Source organism: Camelus ferus, chromosome 2 (assembly GCF_009834535.1).
Source record: "Camelus ferus isolate YT-003-E chromosome 2, BCGSAC_Cfer_1.0, whole genome shotgun sequence".
Taxonomy (NCBI): Eukaryota; Metazoa; Chordata; class Mammalia; order Artiodactyla; family Camelidae; genus Camelus; species Camelus ferus.
Window position 1 is genome coordinate 31,287,159 of NC_045697.1, and position 19,215 is coordinate 31,306,373.

Genomic DNA, 19,215 nt, shown 5'->3' on the forward strand with positions numbered 1-19,215 from the left:
TGACCATTTTTTTCCACTTCTAAAATTAGACCTTATTATTACCAAGAAAAATGTCAACTTTTCAGAGCATATTATCTTTTGGAAAATTTGATAGCTATCAGTGAGTGTTTTAAAATGATAATGAAAAAGTTGACATTTTTCTTGGTAATAATCAGATCTAATTTTTTCCAAATTCTGAATACCAAAAGCCTGTGCACATAAGGAACTAATAATTACATTGAATAGGACTGGAAACAGTGAGAAGCCCCACGAGTTCATTTTTCTTTGATAGGTCTAAGTTATTTCATAGTGACTCGCTCATGGGAAGATGAATGAAACTGACAATCTAAACGACAAGAAAGCTGATAACTAGATTCTAAATGTTCATCTCTGCACATTGATGTCAACTGAGAGAACTAGTAACACTTGAGAAAACTATAGGAATAGTGTCTAAACTTGTGGCTATAAAAAAAGGCAGATAATGGAGTTAGAACTGACAGGAATGATTAAGAGAATATGGCAGAATTTTCATCTGAAGTACAAAAATCTTTTATTAACGGTCTTTGAAAGTAAAGAAAAACAAGATTGAAATTTGTGAGATTGTTTAGCTGTTTTCTCTGTACTGTGGGGTTTTCTATGACTGATTTCTAGACTTGAATTTTAGGTAACCCTGACTCATGATTTTGAAATATAAAAAAATATAAAATATATCTAAAACATGCATATATGTACATATAAAGTTTCTATGTATATGTTATATTATATATGTACATGTATATTTGTTTTTATGTATATATAAAGTTTATACAAATAATTCAAAAGCTTAATTGAATATCTATAACATTTTTAATATTACTAAAGTCTGACTATATTTTTAACTTTACTAATTTATAATTCTGTGTTCCTTCTTTCTTCTTGGGAAATGCTCCCCCTACAGATTATCTTTCTTCCATGATTTCAAACAGAAGCACAGTGTTTCTTTTCCCATATTTATATTGTTGTTATTATGATTATTGGAATTTAGTAAGATTCATTGAGTTTGGGTGTATCCTAAAGACTTTTATCAAATTAAACATTTACCACTTTTCCTCACAAAATAAAACTCATGATAACTTGTTAAATGCATCTATTACCACTCACCTTTTAGTTATGCAATGGCTGTTTTCTGGTGAATTAATAAATTGGTTAAAAATAGAAATAAAGAAATCCATAGCCAAGAATCCTCTGATCATCTGTTTGAATGGTGGATAGGGAAAGACAAACCTGTCTGTCATTTGGCTTCTGGAGAGCAGAGGCAGCTTTAGGAAGCTCTGTTTAGGCCAAACTTCTATCTAGTATCAAGAGGAATACTTTTGGGCCAGACTGTTCTTAACTCACAAGAACTTTCAGTGCCATCTCTTCTGAGCTTTTGATACCTCTGAGCCAATTAAGCAAGGATTTGGTGCATGACAGCAGCACCAGCAGGGGTGGCTGTAGGGTAGAAGATAAGGGTGTGTGTGTGTGTGTGTGTGTACAGACTCAATATCCACGAATGCATGGTTCGAAGGCTAAAACTCATCAGGTTCAGACTATAATTAATTACTCTGTAGACTAGACCAAAGTTGATTCATAATGGAAAATTGCCCTTGTGTAATAGTGTAGAAAACATGGCTATATTTATACAGAAAGTAGAATGTATACATGCACACATTCACCATTTTCTTGCAGACAGAAACCTAAGTACTGTAAAAATCTCCTGTGTGTAAATATGTTTCTAACAGGGTATTAAATCACATCTTTAATATTTTGACAGGACTGGTAACATTTGATTAAATGAATCTTACAGATTAGCATCCTGATTTAGAACTCTCTAGATTCCCAGAGCTTTTAGGAGAGGATCTTAACCTAAACGAGATGAAATAAATAAGTGGGACACTGGTTAGAAGAAAAATCTCTTCTCATTCGGAAATAAGGATGGAATGCATACCAATGAAAAGATAGTCTAATTCAGAAAATTTTAAAATTAATTCAGAAGAACACCAAAGTGAATCATTCCAGAGGCAGTATGGTCTTGTGAATAAAATCTTAGTGCAATAATCAAGAATACTAGATTCAGTTCCTTGCTCTGAGGCTGAAGCTGTATCTATCTATCACATCTCCAGTCATTTAATCACTCAGTACACGCTAATTGAACACCACCTACTGGAAGTAGTAATATAACGTAGTAAAAAAAAGATGATGAACTCTGGAGCCACGCTGTGTTTGAATTCTGGCTCTGACCCCTATCTACGTGACCTTGCAAAGGTCACTTAACCCTTGGAGGGCTTCAGTTCCTTACCTGTAAAATGGGAACAATAAAGGTATATTATATATTCTTGTTAAATAAGTTAATATTTACAAAGAACAGTGCTTGACACATATTACATACTATAAGCATCTTTGCTCTTTTTAACATAGGACAAATTGAAGAAATGTTTATATCGGAGTCAAAGTAGGAGAGATAAGACATACACATGTGAAATCAAAATAATTCTGTATTAACTAGGATGTATATAATTATTGTTTTGTGTCTGTGCTTCATGCATTACACTTTATCTAAATGCCACCTCAATTTTAACACACCCCACATGGCGCAAGCAGGGTTTAGTCTTTGGTGCAGTCTATGCCCCCAGTTTCTAAGGTGGGCACTTCTTTAGGTCTGACCAGTAAGCATATTCTATTCCACAAGCCATCGCATTTCCCTCATGATGAATATGTGAAATAAGGTGTTTCTGATGAGATAAAATACTAAAAATGTTGCTGATCTATTTTACTGGAAAACTCTAGGTCTGTAGGTATCCCTAGTTTTAATTATGATGTGAAGGAACACTCCCACTGGCCTCCTACTTGATCCCAAAAGAACAGGGAGCGTGAAGCTCAAGCTTTTATAGAAACTGCCCCACCTCCGCAACTGGGTCATCTGGGCGGAAGGATCTGCTTCCTCTTACCGCTGATATGATCCGCTCTCTACTCCTCCCTTCTAAATCTAGAGGTGCCAAGAACGACCATAGAGTCAAGAGTGTAAATGAGAAGGACATTAAACTAGAAGAAAATAGTGCCAAGAGATGGGGGAGAGAGAAATGAGAGAGTCCTTGTGACATCAGTTGTGTTCCCAGACGCAGCTGTGCTTGCAGTAAGCATGTGAGTGGGATTTTAACCTGCGTGAGTCAACATGTTCTCATGTTTCTTAAGAAGCATGAGCCGGGTGTCTTCCATTTGCTGACAAAAGCCTCTTAATACATGCCCCTAGGAGATGCGCAAATAGCATGCTATGGATATGCTCAGCATTAAAGGGTTGCTTCAGTAAGGAACATTGACCCTGAATAATACTAGAATCCTAAAATCCCTAAGCTTTAACAATTTTATTATTTATAAAATATTTACATACAACAGCAGAAAATGACATTTTGATCCTTGCTTTTCAACCTACCTTTTGAGGACGCTTTAACCAGAGGGTTTCTCTACCAGACTGTCCCAGGGTCTCCCCCAACTACAAAGGCTGGGCAGTCGTTCCCTCCTTGGCTCTCCCACACCGCCCCAGCCAGTTTCCACCTAAATGTATATTTTTACACCCATGTCTCCCCAGTGAGAATGTAGGCAGCACGGAGCGCAGGCAAAGTCACATTCATCCCTGCAAATTTTGCACCTGCCACCACGCTGGAAACTTAGCAGTGCTTTATTATTTGTTAAATTCTAGGATCAGGCATTAAAAGCTGGACAGTGGGGTAGTAACACTCGTCAATAAATGATATTCCTGTAACTTAGACAAAAGCACGTCAGAGACCAGGTATATTCGTTTGCTTAGGGTTACCCTAACGAAGCACCGCAGTCTGGCTGGCTTAAACAGAAATGCATTTCTGTTGTTTCCTTCTGAAGGTTCTCTCCTTGGTTTGTAAGTCTATCTTTGATCTCCTCTTTCTGTCTTCATACTTGTGTGCACATATGTCTGTGTCCGAATTTCCAGTCACATTGGATTAGGGCCCACCTTAAAAGACCTCGCTTTAATGTAATTACCTATTTAAAGATCTAATCTCCAAATACAGTTACATTCTGAGGTCCTGGAGGCTAGGGCATCAACATGTAAATTTTAGGGGGGACACAAAAATGTACAAAATACCTTTTACTTTGGATTGATTCCTATTTTATAAAAGTTGAATAGCGTGCAAATGGTGTCATTTCAGTGGCTTGTCCTCTCTATTCAACTCATCCTTGACTGGGAGGTGTTCACTCCATCCCTGACTACCCCATCGTGATACCTTCTCTAAGTCTGTCCCCCATTCTGGCTGTCCCTCTTCCCACTCTGGCTTTGGCAGGTCCCCAGCCCTGTGCAATCTCCCCTGCTTTCCTTCATCACCTCTGCCCCTCCACCTCCTTGCGAGGAGCTGCCTCACCTTTCCTTCTCTGCCTGTGGTAGAAGGGTCCATCATTCATTTCCATCCATCTTACTTTTTGAGAGCCCTGTTTTTGAGAGAGGGGAGGAGAGGAGATGATAAGCATTAATCTTCAAATGAAAGAAGGGAAGGGGAAGTCTGTTCATCAAGGTCTGGCCCTAGAAAATGCTGTCTGCAAGACTTGGTGGATCCACCATCTATAATATACACCCGGCAAGTAATTAAACTAAACGTTTATATTCCTCTGCTTATTTTCCCTTGGATTTCTCACAGCCCCCTTACCTTATCTTAGCAAGGTCTGAGGAAGGGGTGTGGCCAATGAAGAGAATCCTTCTCGTCACAAGCAAATGAAATAAATTTGGGGTTTTCATTTAGTGACTGCTATTACAGAAAACAAATATTATTTCCCGGACAGGAACTATCATTGGTCTCTTTCTAGCCAACAGATGATGTCAGGTTTCTGGTGGCAAATCCCCTCATCTGGCATTTTAAGCTGTTGGCCAGAGTTCCACAGGAAGGAGCACCATTAAATGGCAGCATCCTCTAGAATGGAAGAAAATTACCCCCAAGACGTATGGCTTAGTTTTTCAGTAAGACTGGACTCGTGGACAATAGAGGATACAAAATTTCAGACTACAAAATATTAGATATTCTTGCTTTGAAAGTGTTTTGCTAATAATAGTTAACATTTTGTGATGATATGAACAAAGATGTACTGGCTCCATTCTAATAAAAACATCCAAAAACATGAATTATAAGGAAGCTACAGTATCATGGTTTTATTGAGCGGTTTACTATTATGTCTGCCATTCAACTATTACGACCTATCATGTACCCTGTTACTCTTTGGAAAAAATGTGTGCCATTAGTTACCACAATAAAGGTTGTATGCAACTCAGTGAACAGCCATAACCATGACGGAAACCTCATTCAGACTGGAGGACAGTTGAGTCAGCAGTGTCAAATTTACAGACAAACGACAGCACATTTTCTTAAGAATGCCGGGGATTGAGGATGTTGCTGTATTTCAGCCCTGAGAACTCATAAATGGAATTTTGTACATGTGTCATTATTTTTAAGTTTAAAACAATCTCTGTTGGGTTTCAGGCTCCTTTTATTACCTTTCATTTTCATCCTACTGGGACAGTAACAAAAATAATGATAATATTCACATCATAATAACTGCTGACATTCCCCAAGTGCTTCTGTGTGTTAGGCACTGGGCTGAGCCTTTTCCACGGATTGCTGTACTTTAGGCTCACCACCATCCTGGAGATTAAGTGCTTCAATTATCCTCATTTTATGAATAAATAAACTGTGCCGAAGGATACTGAGGTAAAACAACCGGCCCAGGGTCATACAGGTTAAAACTTGCAACACTTAACTTTGTATTCAGTCATTCTGACTCTGGAAATGACACTCTTAATAATTAATTGGAAATTGTTAGGTCAATTGAAAAAAAAGCCAGTTTATCCGATGTTAAGTTTGACTTACGCAGCCAGCAGTAAACAGGTGCTGGATGGGCCCCTTTAACTTTCCCATGTTTTTTAAACTCCAGATTTGTTGAGAGTGGAAATTGTCATGCACTCCGTAGCATGCAGGGCATGAGCCCGGTTCAGAACTGGTTTCTTCATCATGCTGGAGGGTTCGAAGTACCTGGACTCCATTCAGACCAATAATTGCCTCCAACAATAATAAACCCTCGTGAGCTATGATTAACCTTTTCATTCCAGCTGCACGTACAGGATAAAACAACAACTGCAGGAAAGCCATTAAGGGTATTAATAAGTTATGCCGACGGGAAAGATTGAGCAACTTTCAGAATAAATTATTTCTCAAGTAGTCATTCTTTTTCTGGAAAGATCGCTTGAAGCTCAACACGCCGTCCGTGATTCAGCAGTTATTTCTTCCACCTACAAGAAGGTTAGTGGAAGAGGCAGTGGCTTTCCTTTCTTTCCACCAGCACATCCATTTTCAGTAAGGATTCTTTCTGGGATTAATATACCAATGCTTTAGTTAATGGATAGATGTTTGTATCAATATCAGTCTGTTCTGGGACGGGAAACTACAAGACCAGTTCTTCTCTAGGAAAATAAGAAATATGTGCATGTTTTCTATTCATCTATTTACTTCTCTCTCTGGAAAAAATACACATCTATATAAAAACATTTTGAAGAATTACTTTCAAATCTCTAAAATACCTTTAAATTCAATGTAAAGAGAGTGAGGGAGAGTAAGTGAGCATACAAGTGAACGAAAGATAGTTCATCCCTGAAAGAAGATTTAGACCTGAAATAATAAAACAGTGAGAAAACAATCATAGACTGCAAGATGAGAAAGTATGGTTTTACTGACAACTCTACTTGGATTCTTTCTCTTGATTTCTCTCTAGATAAGTTTTGAAACGTTTTTCTTCCTTTTGTTTGCAATTGCTCTCTGCTTTTCAACAGTGCAATGAACTGAATGTGCACAGCACCCCCTCCCCAAATTCGTATATTGAAATTCTAACCCCTACTGTGATACTGTTTGGAGGTGGGGCTCTCAGAGGTGATTAGGTCATGAGGGTGGAGTCCACATGAATGGGATTAGTGCCCTTGTGGAAGAGCCCTCCCGCCCCGAGAACTCCTTGTGTCTTCTGCCTTGTGAGGACCCAGCAAGAACCAGGAGGAAGGGTCCTCAGAAGATACTGAACCTGCTGGCTCCTGGGTCTTGGACTTCCCCAGACTCAGAAGTGCGAGAAATAAATGTTTGTTATTTGTAAGCCACCCAGTCCATGTTATTCTGCTATAGAAGCCTGAACAGACTAAGACAAGTGCAAACAAAGGAAAATACAAGAAAACGTGATTCCTTTTACTCCTGAACCCAATCCCACACCGAAGGCTTTGTCTTGTGAAGTGTGTGGCACTGCGGCGTGACCTGCGATGCCTTACTCATTCACGTTCAGTCAACTCGCTTCCTGTTTTCTTGAATTTGCCTTTGGTTTCAGTATTTCAACACTTGGGCCAGTGCTAAGGAAGTTACCCAAAGACATCAAACGTTCTTGTTTTATCATTGATAACTGAACTAACACTTTTGGAAAAAGCCAAACAGCAGAAATCAGACTTTGTGTTCATTTGAAATGTACATTATTTACAGCAAGTTATTCAGAAGCAGACATTCTGAGTAACTGTTTAAGCAGCCCATTGTTAAAAAGTTCTTGATAAAATCTATAATCTCTTCCCTTTAATTAACCAGTTCTGTGGACATTTACTGCTGATCTTGGGATTGTCAGACCTGTGGCTTTTGCTGGCCCTTTGTTTTGAACTGTTCAAGGCAGATGCCACTTCTTGGTGTTCGTATGCTCTTCATCTCAGCAATGAGGGAGTGAGAGTAAGAATGCAACATGCCTCATCAGTAGAAAGAAGTTTGTGGACGTCGTGTCTGTGATTTACTGGGAACTGCTCAGGAGCTCAAGCCACTGTATTTTCTTTTTAAAGCATAAGGTAGCTTTGCCTGCACATATTTCCCCCAGCTCACGCATTGACGGATAATTCATTTTTCATATGGGTCTGCAGACACATGAACTTGAAACCTAAGCAATAGCAAGGGCGTATGTAAAAGTGGCACATCGACTGCAGGAAAGTCAGTGGAAACTGGGTAAAGAGAACTTTCCCATATTCAAGAAATGTCCTCAATAAAATACCTCCCCATGAATCTTAGTGTTAACCCTGAAAGCTGGTTTTTTGATTTCTCCTTTTTGCAAGAGATCTGATTTGATTCTGTGATGCAGAAAAAGCCTGTTCTTAAGGCTTTTGTCTCAAGGCCATTTCCATGGTGCTCGAATGCACTTATACTGCTATCCAGGCACTCAAGGGCTCATAAAAAAATTATGTGCAACAAAGCGCCAAAGGGAAGAGGTGAAAAGCAATCATACACCATTTTAAGAAACAATTCATCATTCGCAGAGGCAGCTAACCAGATATTAATTGCCCTGCGAGAAAGAACAAAGCTGTTCCTAAGTCAAAATATTGAGCCTCATGCTGGGTTCTAATGTTATGCATTATTTATCTAAGTGGCGTCTAGAAATGAAATAATTGTTTGCAGGATTCCACCACCACATACAGCCTAGCAGTTCTGACTCATCCCTCTGACTCATCAGCCCCAAACTGTTCCCTTTGGGTAAATTAGGCAGAGTGGCAGGATATTGACCATTAAAACAATTTTATGGGGCTAACTTTCCAATTAGCTCTAGATGAAATTTCTGATTTTGGAAATGAGTCTCTTGTGATCTCATCAATGAGCTACTCTGCCTTCATGAATTCACCACCAATATATTTGAAAAGAATTCTGCAAAATACTTTGCAACACTGAATAATAAGGCCTCATAGAAACTTTGGGTTTAATACTTATGATTTTAAGTCTAAAGGTCTGATTAAATGCTATTATTTCTGCAGTAGCACGTACGGGCTAGTTAGGTCTTAGCACCATATTTGATACATTAATGAAAGATTCATAATGGAATTGTTGTCAGTGTTTTTCTGGAGATAGAAGAAGGTGTGTCTCTTAAGGGAAGATGAATATTTTATTTTTTCAATCCTAATTTTTAGTTAAGTACTATGATTATTATTGCTTAATTATACCAATGTGGCTTCCACATACAGGAAGTAATGTTGTACTTGCTTGTAAGTGTGTAATTGTCCTCATTTTAAAAATGTAAGATTTTACTTTGCCATGCTATAAGTATATATTATATGCAGGAATGGCAGCCCTGATTTTAAAACAAAATTTAAAGCATAATGAGAAAAGCGGAAAAGGATGTCAATTACCCATCCATCCTCAAACTGCTGTTATTTAAAATGATCCTAATGATACTGAAAATTGCTCCATTTCCTCATTGAGAAAGATGCACTCTGCTTTCATCCTACCTCACAGTCTTTCCAGCTGAAATAAAATGAGTGGGCTAAACTTTATCTAGAAGGAGGTAAAAATCTCACAAATTTAAATGCATTTGCATTTTAAAGCAAGATGTGTTGCTAACACCTAACATTTTCTTCCCGTCCTCCATTTGCATATATGGAGAAATAGTCAAAACTTAGGCCATTTATTTATTATATTCATTCTGCATATATTTACTGTGTCCCAGGCATAATTCCAATATTTGTGATCTGATAAAATGGATGAAAATTTCTGCCCAACGGAGCTTGCGTTATTTTGCTGTGCCTTAAGTCAGACCAAGGAGAATCAAAACAAGGTAAATTTTTGTCCATCATCAGACGCCCTTTAGATGAACAAAAGGGCACTTGGGAGTCATATCAGTCAGTATTAGGGCAAATCATGTGAATTTAACATCACACACTCATACACACACATAGGCACATAACATACAAAATGTGTACATGTAAAGATATATATATGCATGCATGTGCATTTATTATTTTATATATGTGTGTCTATGTGATTGTTTTAAGGCTACAGTAGCCTTTTAATCATCATATAAGCCCTGGAAAATATATTTTACATTAATAGGAAACACTCTGTAGAGTAAAAAGTATTTTCAAGGTATTGATACCCTATTAAACATGCTTCTCTTGCTAGTTAATATTTATTTAAGAGATATGCTACAGTTATGAAAGGTTATCTAAAAAAAATCAATACCATCCTGATTCTGGCATCTGATAAAATGTGATGCAGTCTTTCTGAATGACTTATCTATTCAAATTCTGTTTTCTCATAAATTGTAAGCTCTTTGCCTACCAGAGCAAATGTTGCAAAACACTATTCATTTATTTCCCAGAGAATTATAAATCTAGAAATAAGAAATATAGGCTATTAAAACTGAATCCTTTTTTTCAGAATTCTGAATGCAGTCATTATACAGTGAGGGTAATTAAGCCCTGGGCATGTGTTAGCAGTTATCCTTGGCTGCAGAAGCCATTTGTAATTTTTCTTTGCAAAGCTCATATAATTTCTCTTTATATCCAGAAAGTAAAAGCTCCATAGAATTAGGTGAGCACGGAGATATACAGCAGAAACTTATTTTTGGGTCGGGAAGTTTGCCACTCTCTGACCTTCTACATGTTTACTGTATCAAGTACCTGTGGAGGATACACAGGCTACATGGGAAAAACAACCTCATAGGTAAAATTCATCGGTAACCTAGATTACAGAGTTAATGTCAATGTTGGGTCCAGTTATAAATCACTAAATGGTGTGTGGGTGGATCATGGATGGGGGCTTGAGCTGGAGGAACTATGCTTTGATGAGAAGGCTTATTTCACAGAAGTGAGAACATAGATTTTGATGAGACCATACTAGTTTTTAATCTCAGCTCTATGATTTGCTGTATCTGTGACCTTAAAAGTCATTTAATCCATCTGAGCCCTGTTTACTCATTAGTAAAATGTGAATAATAATCCCAGCCTTGCAGAGTTGTGAGGGCTTGTTAAGAATTTAGTAAGTGTTGTTGAATTACTGAGAATGCTCTTATTTCATGAGTAGTCAAGTTTTGTTGACTGCTGTAATCTTCCTTCTCTAAAGGAGATGGGGAAGGTATGGGGGCAAAGAGGAATTTCCAGGGCAACGGTGGAAGTGCTGATGAGCCAGTTGTCAGAACAGCTAAAGAATGGTGGTAATTGCTTTATTGGGCACTATCTTTAGGATTTGTGGCATGAGGTCCTCACTCTTTAGAAATGGAAGAACTTAGACTGAAGTTAGACCTAGCCCAATCACAGTTATAACAGCATCCTCTTAACCCAGTTCATCTGGAAAGTGGCAGTCAGTCTCAGACTCAAAACTCAAGTTCTTGATTTCTAAATTCGCTAAGAAATCTGAGATAACTCTGTATTAATTTTCTGCTGTCACAACAAATCACTACAAGCTTAGTGGGTTAAAAATATAATTCACCATTTTCAGAGGTTAGGCGTCTGGGTATCACTTAGCTGAGTTCTCTGCTCCAGGTCTCACAAGGCTACAAACAGGGTGTCAATCAGAGCTACAGTCTCATCTGAAACTTGAATTTTCTTCCAAGTTCATGTGGTTGTTGGCAGAAATCAGTTCCTTGCCATGGGATGACTGAGCTCCTCAGATCCCAGAGGCTGCCCCTTCCCTAGAAAGTTGACAACACGGTTGTTTGCTTCTCCGTGGAGGCCAGCAGGAGAATCTCTGGTACTTCACCTTCTTTATAGGTCTCACTTTAACAAGTGAGACCCACTCAGGGTTATCTCCTTTTGATTAACTTAAAGTTAACTGATTAGAAATCTTAATTATGTATGCAAAATCCTTTTAGCTTTGCCATGCAATCCTTTTAGACTTGCCAGATGAAATACAGTACACTATGAATACGAATATATGTATGTATAAGCATGACTGGGACATTGTGCTGTACACCGGAGATCAACACATTGTAATTGACTGTACTTCAATTAAAAAAAAAAGAGTTAATGTACAAAGCACACAAAAAATGAACACTCACTTAAATGTGAATTTCAGATAAGCAATAAAGAATATGTATCTATGTGTGTGTATATATATATATATGCTTTTTTTTCCTGGATACTTCTTGTCCTTCTAAACTTTCAATCCACATCCTTTTAATAAACATGCTATTTTCCTTCTGGATAACCTCCAATCTCTTAGGTTCTCTCTCTTTTTTTTTTTTTTTTTTTTCCAGTCCATGTATCAAAACTAAGTCAGGACAAAATCTAGGTGTTTTGTTTAGTAGACAAGCTCTAAGCTCTATTTATTCTTCTATCCTTTCTTCCTTCCTCCCTCCCCCATCCCTTCTTTCCTTATGTCTTTCCTCCTTTCTTTCTTTCCTCGTTTAGCCACAGCCTACCCCTCTACGGTTACCATTGGCCAGTCTGCTTCTGTTTCTTTTCATTTCTCATTGCTCGTTTATTCCATCTCCCTGACTCAGAAGGCATTTAAGTTGTGATCCCTGTTCCAGTTCATTGTCTGTGTCTGGCTTTCACTTGCCATCCTATGGGAATAGGACACCCTGCGTAGCCATGTTGACATCAACAGTCCTCCAAACCTTGAGCTCCTTTCTTCGATCTTCTCCGCTGCTGTCCTCTGCTTCCCAGTGCCCCAGCCTCTATCATCTGCCAGAGATAAAGTTACCCAACTCAACATGTAGTTTCAACAACTTTGTGGCTCTTCAGCCTACGCACTGCAGTCAGTGATGAGATGTGTCTTTCTTGGGTAGCATATACACCACAGGAGTCTAGCTTAAGCATTTTTATTTCACTTATTACTCTTCCCTGAGAACAGTCCAACCCCAATAACCTTGATTTCCCAATTTGCAGCCTTAAAATTAGTTCTCTTTCAGTACTTATCTTCTCTCTTTCCTTTCTGTGAGTGGGGAAGATTGTCTGTCTCGATCTCCAAGGCTGATCTTCTGCCTGAAATCTCTTGTTGCTTTAATATGGGTTGAGAATAAGAAGACATGTTTTTTCAATCTTGCTTTTCAAATATCTGTCTCAAATCTAAATTTCTACTGATGGAGCTTAATTGGTCTTCACATCAAGTTTTGGTCTGAAAATTCATATATTTGTGTAGGAGAAGAAATTCTTGGTGGCTTATGCTTCCCCAGGGTTCCTTCTTAAGCCTCCAGTTGGGCTATTGATACTTTGTCACTTCCAGTTATCCTGTGTCTTTATGTGTCTATCTTACTCCTGGTCTGTAATCAATTCCAAGACCGAGACATGGACTTACCAATGTTTTTATCTCCAGTATCTGATACTTGATGCATACTTGATTTTCATGAGTGATTATGGAAGAAATAAATGCCAAGCTGTTTTATACTTATACTACAATGCTTTATATGTTTGTGTTTGGTTCAGAGTTTTGGGTAGTGTTCAAATGAAGAGGTGAGCTGCTATCTGGGACTTGACAGATCAGTAGAACATCCGTGTATAATAATAATATTTTCTTAATCAGTTTTAAATAATAAATTATTAAATAGTAACAGCAATGATTAGTAACAGTTGCTGTTAATTTTTCATGAGTCAGGATATGCTAAGAGGTCGGCCAACTATAGCACGGGTGCCAGATCCAGCCTGCCAACCATTTTTGTACATTTCATGAGATAAAAATGATTTTCAAATTGCTGGAAAAAAATTCTGTAGAATAATAATATTTTGTGACACATATTTAGACTTCAGTTTTCATGATTCATTTGAATTTTATTAACAAACTACTTATGTTTTTTCTCTCTCTTCTTTAATAAGTATTTGCATAATATCCTCAGATTTGCCTCTTGGCCCACAGACCATAAATATTCCCTATCTAGCCCTTCAGAGAAAAAGTTGACCGACTCCTACTCTATATGATTGACATCATAAAAGGCAAAGTGGGTGGTCCACGCTGACACAGTTAGTATGTGGCTAGATGGGAATTTTAACTCAAGTTGAGTGATTCAAAATTCTTATTACCTCACACTAGTCAGAATAGCCATCATTCAAAAGTCCATGAATGATAAATGTTGAAGAGAGTGAGGAGAAAGTGGAACGCTCCTACACTATTGGTGGAAATGTAGTTTGGTGCAGCCATTATGAAAAACAGTATGGCAGTTCCTTAAAAAACTGTAAATAGACTTACCATATGATCCAGCAATCCCACTCCTGGGCATATTTCCAGAGGGGACTCTAATTGGAAAAGATAACATGCACCCCAATGTTCACAGCAGCACTATATACAGTAGCCAAGACATTGAAACAACCTAAATGTCCATCAACAGATGATTGGATAAAGAAGATGTGGTATAGATATACAATGGAATACTACTCAGCCATAAAATAATAAAATAATGCCATTTGCAGCAACATGGGTGGACCTAAAAAGTATCGTATTAAGTGAAGTAGGCAAGAAAGAGAAAGAAAAATACCATATGATATCACTTATATGAGGAATCCAGAAAAGTGACACAAATGAACTTATTTACAAAACAGAAACAGACTCACAGACATAGAAAACAAACTTATGGTTACCTGGGGTGAATGGGGGTGGAGGGATAAGTTGGGAGTTTGGGGTCTGTAGATACAAACCACAATACATAAAACAGATAAACAAAAAGGTCCTACTCTATAGCCCAGGGAATTGTATTCAATATCTTGTAATAGCCTGTAATGAAAAAGAATATAAAAAGGAATACATGTATTCATAACTGAATCACTATGTTGTACACCAGAGGTTAACATAACATTGTAAACTGAGTATACTCTAATAAAAAGGTAAAAACAGAAATAAATTAAATAAAATTGTGTCTCAAAACAAAATTCTTATCATTTAGAGTGTTAGGTTTTTATTGTCTTCATACATGGTAATGCATAATCTTGAGAAAACACTGTCTCTGATCTTTCCATGTCTCTGCAGAAATTTTCTCCGAAGCAGTGGATACCGTTTTCTGGCGGCCTTTGTTATTTGAATAAATGCCCAGTTGGCCGCTGCTCCCTTGCCGGCTCCTGCCCTGGGCTCACGCACGGCCTGGCAGTGGCTGGGAGGGAAAGTGCTGAGCCGGGGGACTGGCGCAGCTGCTCCTGCAGCTTCAGATCCTCAGGGCTGCTGCTTCACACCAGAGTGCCTCAGCGCTTCTGAACTGTCAGCTGTAAAATTCTCTGCCTGTCTCTGGCCAATTTGTCTATATTCTCGCAGATTCCTGGGGAGGTTGATTGGTGTGACACAAAAACACATTTTTTTCACTCATCACCCCACATCTGTATCCTTTTAGCTAAAGGCACGCAAGGTGCTCTTTCTCTTCTTGAGTCCCTGGAGCTCCCGCTCCTCTTTAAGGAGTTCGAGATCAATCGTGACTTCTCTCTGTTTGTGTTTACCTGTGGAAATGGAAGCTTAGAGCGAGATTTAAACGTCCCAAGTCTTTCCCACAGAGCCTGGAATATTTCCAAATAAGTCACAGTTGCTCATGACATCATAAGAATCACTCAATATGTATATACATACAGACTGAACATAAGTGGTGGCCGCTGCTTTTAACAACAGCTTGTGCTGGTGATAACTTAATAAAGATCAGTAGATGATCTTTAATGAATGAGCGAATAATTAATTAAAGGAAATATTGGGGGAGGGTATAGCTCAGTGGTAGAGTGCATGCCTAGCATGTGGGAGGTACTGGGTTCAATCCCCTGCACCTCCAATAAAAAGTAAACAAATAAATCTAACTGTCCCCTCCCCCCCAAAAAGGAAAAAAAAATTAAACTCTATTAAAGTCAATGTTGTGATCAAAGATTTTGAATGTTTAGTTACTTAAAATACTGATGAGCCTTTTGGGATCCCAGAGGAAGCAGATTTGAAGCTTTCTATGTAAACAGTATGTACTTTCAGTTATTGGTTGATAATAACAAATAAGTTCATATGTAACAAAAATATACCATGATTCCTATCATGCTCTCACGAGTGTTACTGAAGTGCACTATCATTTGTCAAGACCGAATATTAGCATTTCAATCTATTTTCCATTAGAAATCCGCTGTTTCTATTTTTGTTTTTGTTTTCTTCTAAGATGAGACATAGGTCACGTCATTCCTTCCCAGGGAGAGGTGACTCAGACAGAATGCTGTTTAAGGGGTGATGTTCCTCAAAGCAAGCTGCCTGCTCGGAGTCAAAAGTGCTCGCCTCTACCCACAGCTATTTCCTCTGATGGTTCAGGATGATGACAGACTGCCTTCCCTAAAGGGAAGTGTCTCACAAAACTACTGGGTGGCATAGAATGTCTATACCAATGATGTATTTCTCCAGTACAGTCTTTTCCCTATGATTTCAATTTCATGATAGATTTGTAGATTAAAATCTCAAATTGATATAGGAAAGGTAGTTAGGATACTTACTATTTTTAAAAGAAATGCATCTCAATGGCCTCTTTTCTCTTCCCTTTATTTGGCAAGTTGACCTCCTTAGATGCACTTTGGGCATCAGTGCAGTTTTTGGAGATAGTTTGCTCCCGTGCACCCTCATCCGGCTCCCTCCACTCTCCCTAGAGCTTCTTCTGCTGACCCTCCCCTCTCTCCTCAGCCTTGCCTTCTAACACTCCTCAAAAACTATTATGGTTTAACTTCTGGCCATTGCAACTTTGATAAATAAGATCTATTCCTATTTTAATTTTAATTTTTAAATCACCAGATAGGTTAAACTTAAAAATATATATATATTTTGGCCCATATATTTTGGAATTGTTAACATTTATGGACTTCACATGTGTCTCTCACTCTATGAGGCATATTTCATACATGCACTTGTTTAATCCTTTAAACTTTTGTTGTAAGAGAGGTACTATTATTAACCCCATTTTGCATATAATGGAACTGAGCAGAGCTTGTGTTAAATCAATTTCTATGTGCCCTGAGGTCTCTGTTCTCAACTATCACACTACCCTGCTGGGATAATCCTCTGGTGAGGCAGCATAAAAGCTATTTCAGTTCCCCAGGATTTTTAAATTTTCATGAAGAGAGGTTGGATGCCCTCTCACGGGCTCATCTAGCTTGGGATTCAAATTCTTCTCACCAGTGTCGTGTTATTGTTCTGAAAGAGGGTTGAGAAGCAAAACAAGAACTGGAGACTCACTTATTCTCTTTTTTATATCTGCAGCTGATCCCTGTGGTTGTCTATGGTTCCAAGAGTTAAGACTGTTCTACATTAGTGTCTGCTTAGATGAAATGAAGAAATTTGCGACTCATTGTTTTCCTAACACTGATTCCTCCTTTCACTCTTTTCTTTCTGATTCTATTATTGTCTTTGTATAACTTTTCCTTTCAGCACCTCCACTAATACAGTACCATTTGCAGACTCATTTTCTGGGTGTGCTGTGTAAGTCTAAAAGTTCAAGAATACATAAGTCAACTTATGCATTGAGGGCAGTGTGGCCTGATGAGTGGAGTTCTTTTTTTTTTTTTAAATTACTTTTTTGAGGTATGACTGACAAAAAGTTGTACATATTTACAAACTTGATGAGTTTGGTGATAAGTATGTATTCCTGAAAGCATCAACATCCATAACTTCCAAAACTTCCTCTCATCCTCTTTATTTTTATTTATTTTTTGTTAATAAGAACATTTACCATAAGATCTACCCCCTTTAGCAGATTGTTCAATATACACTGCAGGAATGAACAAAATTTTTGATCAAGCATCACGAAAGCAGGGCACTGGCTCTCTTGCCAATAACATCAATATTAAGAACTTATGTTTATTGACTGCTTACTATCTGCCACACAATATTTTAAACTTTGTATGTGTTTTTCATTACTCAATACTCAAAAAACTCAAGAAGGAAGATAATATTGTTATTTCCAAATTACAGATCAAGAAACAGACCCAGAGAGGGAACACAACATGCTCAGACTTACACAGGTAACATATGACAGCCAGATCTCCTGAGTTTTGCTAATTCGTCGTGTACCTGTGTACCCAGGTTTTCACTGGTAAAATTGATGGGTTTCCATGAGTGATTTCTAAAGGTCCCTTCTGTTTCTAAAATTAACTGAAGTCTTCCCAGAGAAGACTTATTTCAATTTAGGAAAATCACCTGTTTCATCTCTATTCATTACAAATCCATTTTCTTCCTCTGACTTTTTTCTCTTCTGAGGCTATTTAGGCCCAAACTGTGGAATTTTATCCTTGTAGTTGCCTAATTTTATACCCAGAATGCTGAAGTCGGTGAGTCCTTAAGTAAAATTAACATTTTTATTTCCTTTCTGCAGCTCCCAGTGCCAAGTAAAGCAACTGGTCCACAATAGGTTCGCATGAAATGCTGAATTTTGAATAATACCCATTTTTTATGTTTATGTGAGTTTTATTTGTGTATTGTTTTGTTCACTGAATTATAAATGCACTGAGGACCGTATGCTGACATTGGAGTTGGGAATAGGGCAACAGTTAGATTCAATTTGCCAAGTTAATTTTGAACTACCAAATGGCAGCCCATTTTTCATCTTGAGTCCAAGCTCCGAAAAGAAACACCACAGCATGTTTTCCCTGTATTTTAGCATTTTGTGGACCCGGAGCATTTGGGAGTCTTGCTGCCTTTATTCACTTTTGCAGATGGAGACATTAATCTCTTCTGAGCATGTGACCAGGTCACATTCCACATTCTGAATATTTTACAATTTGTCATGAGGTTTACAAGGAGCAGGAAATGGGCTTGAGATGGAAGGGAAGAGTTCAGGGTGCTGCTCAGCATTTTCTTTATGTTCCCCCAATTATTAAAGATGACGGAACTATTTAAACCCCAATTTTAAAGACAGTACTAAGGAGAACTAACATGACTCCAGAGTTCACTTTCCTTAGAAACAGAATTATGCTTCCACGTAAATTGCTAACATCCTATGGTGTTTTCATGTGTATTTTCATCGTTTCATTTTCTCCTCCCTGCTTTGGCTGGCGCTCACCGCCAGTGAGAACTGTTAATTTTAAAGTTGGGCTTGTTTAGCATTTTTTTTCTTCCTGCTCTTTAGTTTTAATGAACCGAGAAGTTTTAAAATAAAATTCATATTTAATTTTGTTAAGTGCCCATTTCTCATCAAACCTTTTTGCCTGTTTCATATTTTCACAGATTAGAGTTTTAATGAGTAAGCATAAAACATGAGTGCAGTTTCGCATTGTCTTCTTAAAGGTAGCATTTTCCCAGCTAATAAATTATTTCAAATGAGTAGACAGAGCCCACACAAAGTCTTTGTTCCTCATATTTTAGGTGATCCATTTATAATGCCTTTTCTTAAATGTTTACTGGATCTGACCTAATCAACCCATTAAGATAGGAGGATATTCATTATTTTTCTTTTCCTTATTATTGCATTTTAATATTAATTTCACTAGGGATCAGTAGCTAATTCTGCCACCTC

General features: G+C 37.9%; 1 long non-coding RNA gene across 1 annotated transcript; it reads right to left on the bottom strand.

Moving 5' to 3' along the window:
• Positions 1 to 376: 376 nt before the first annotated feature.
• Positions 377 to 15,188, bottom strand: LOC116667136. Its single transcript, XR_004323903.1, has 3 exons — positions 15,177 to 15,188; positions 14,847 to 14,849; positions 377 to 441 (listed from the first exon to the last, which is right to left on the bottom strand). It is a non-coding gene; the product is annotated as an uncharacterized LOC116667136 (long non-coding RNA).
• Positions 15,189 to 19,215: the final 4,027 nt, after the last annotated feature.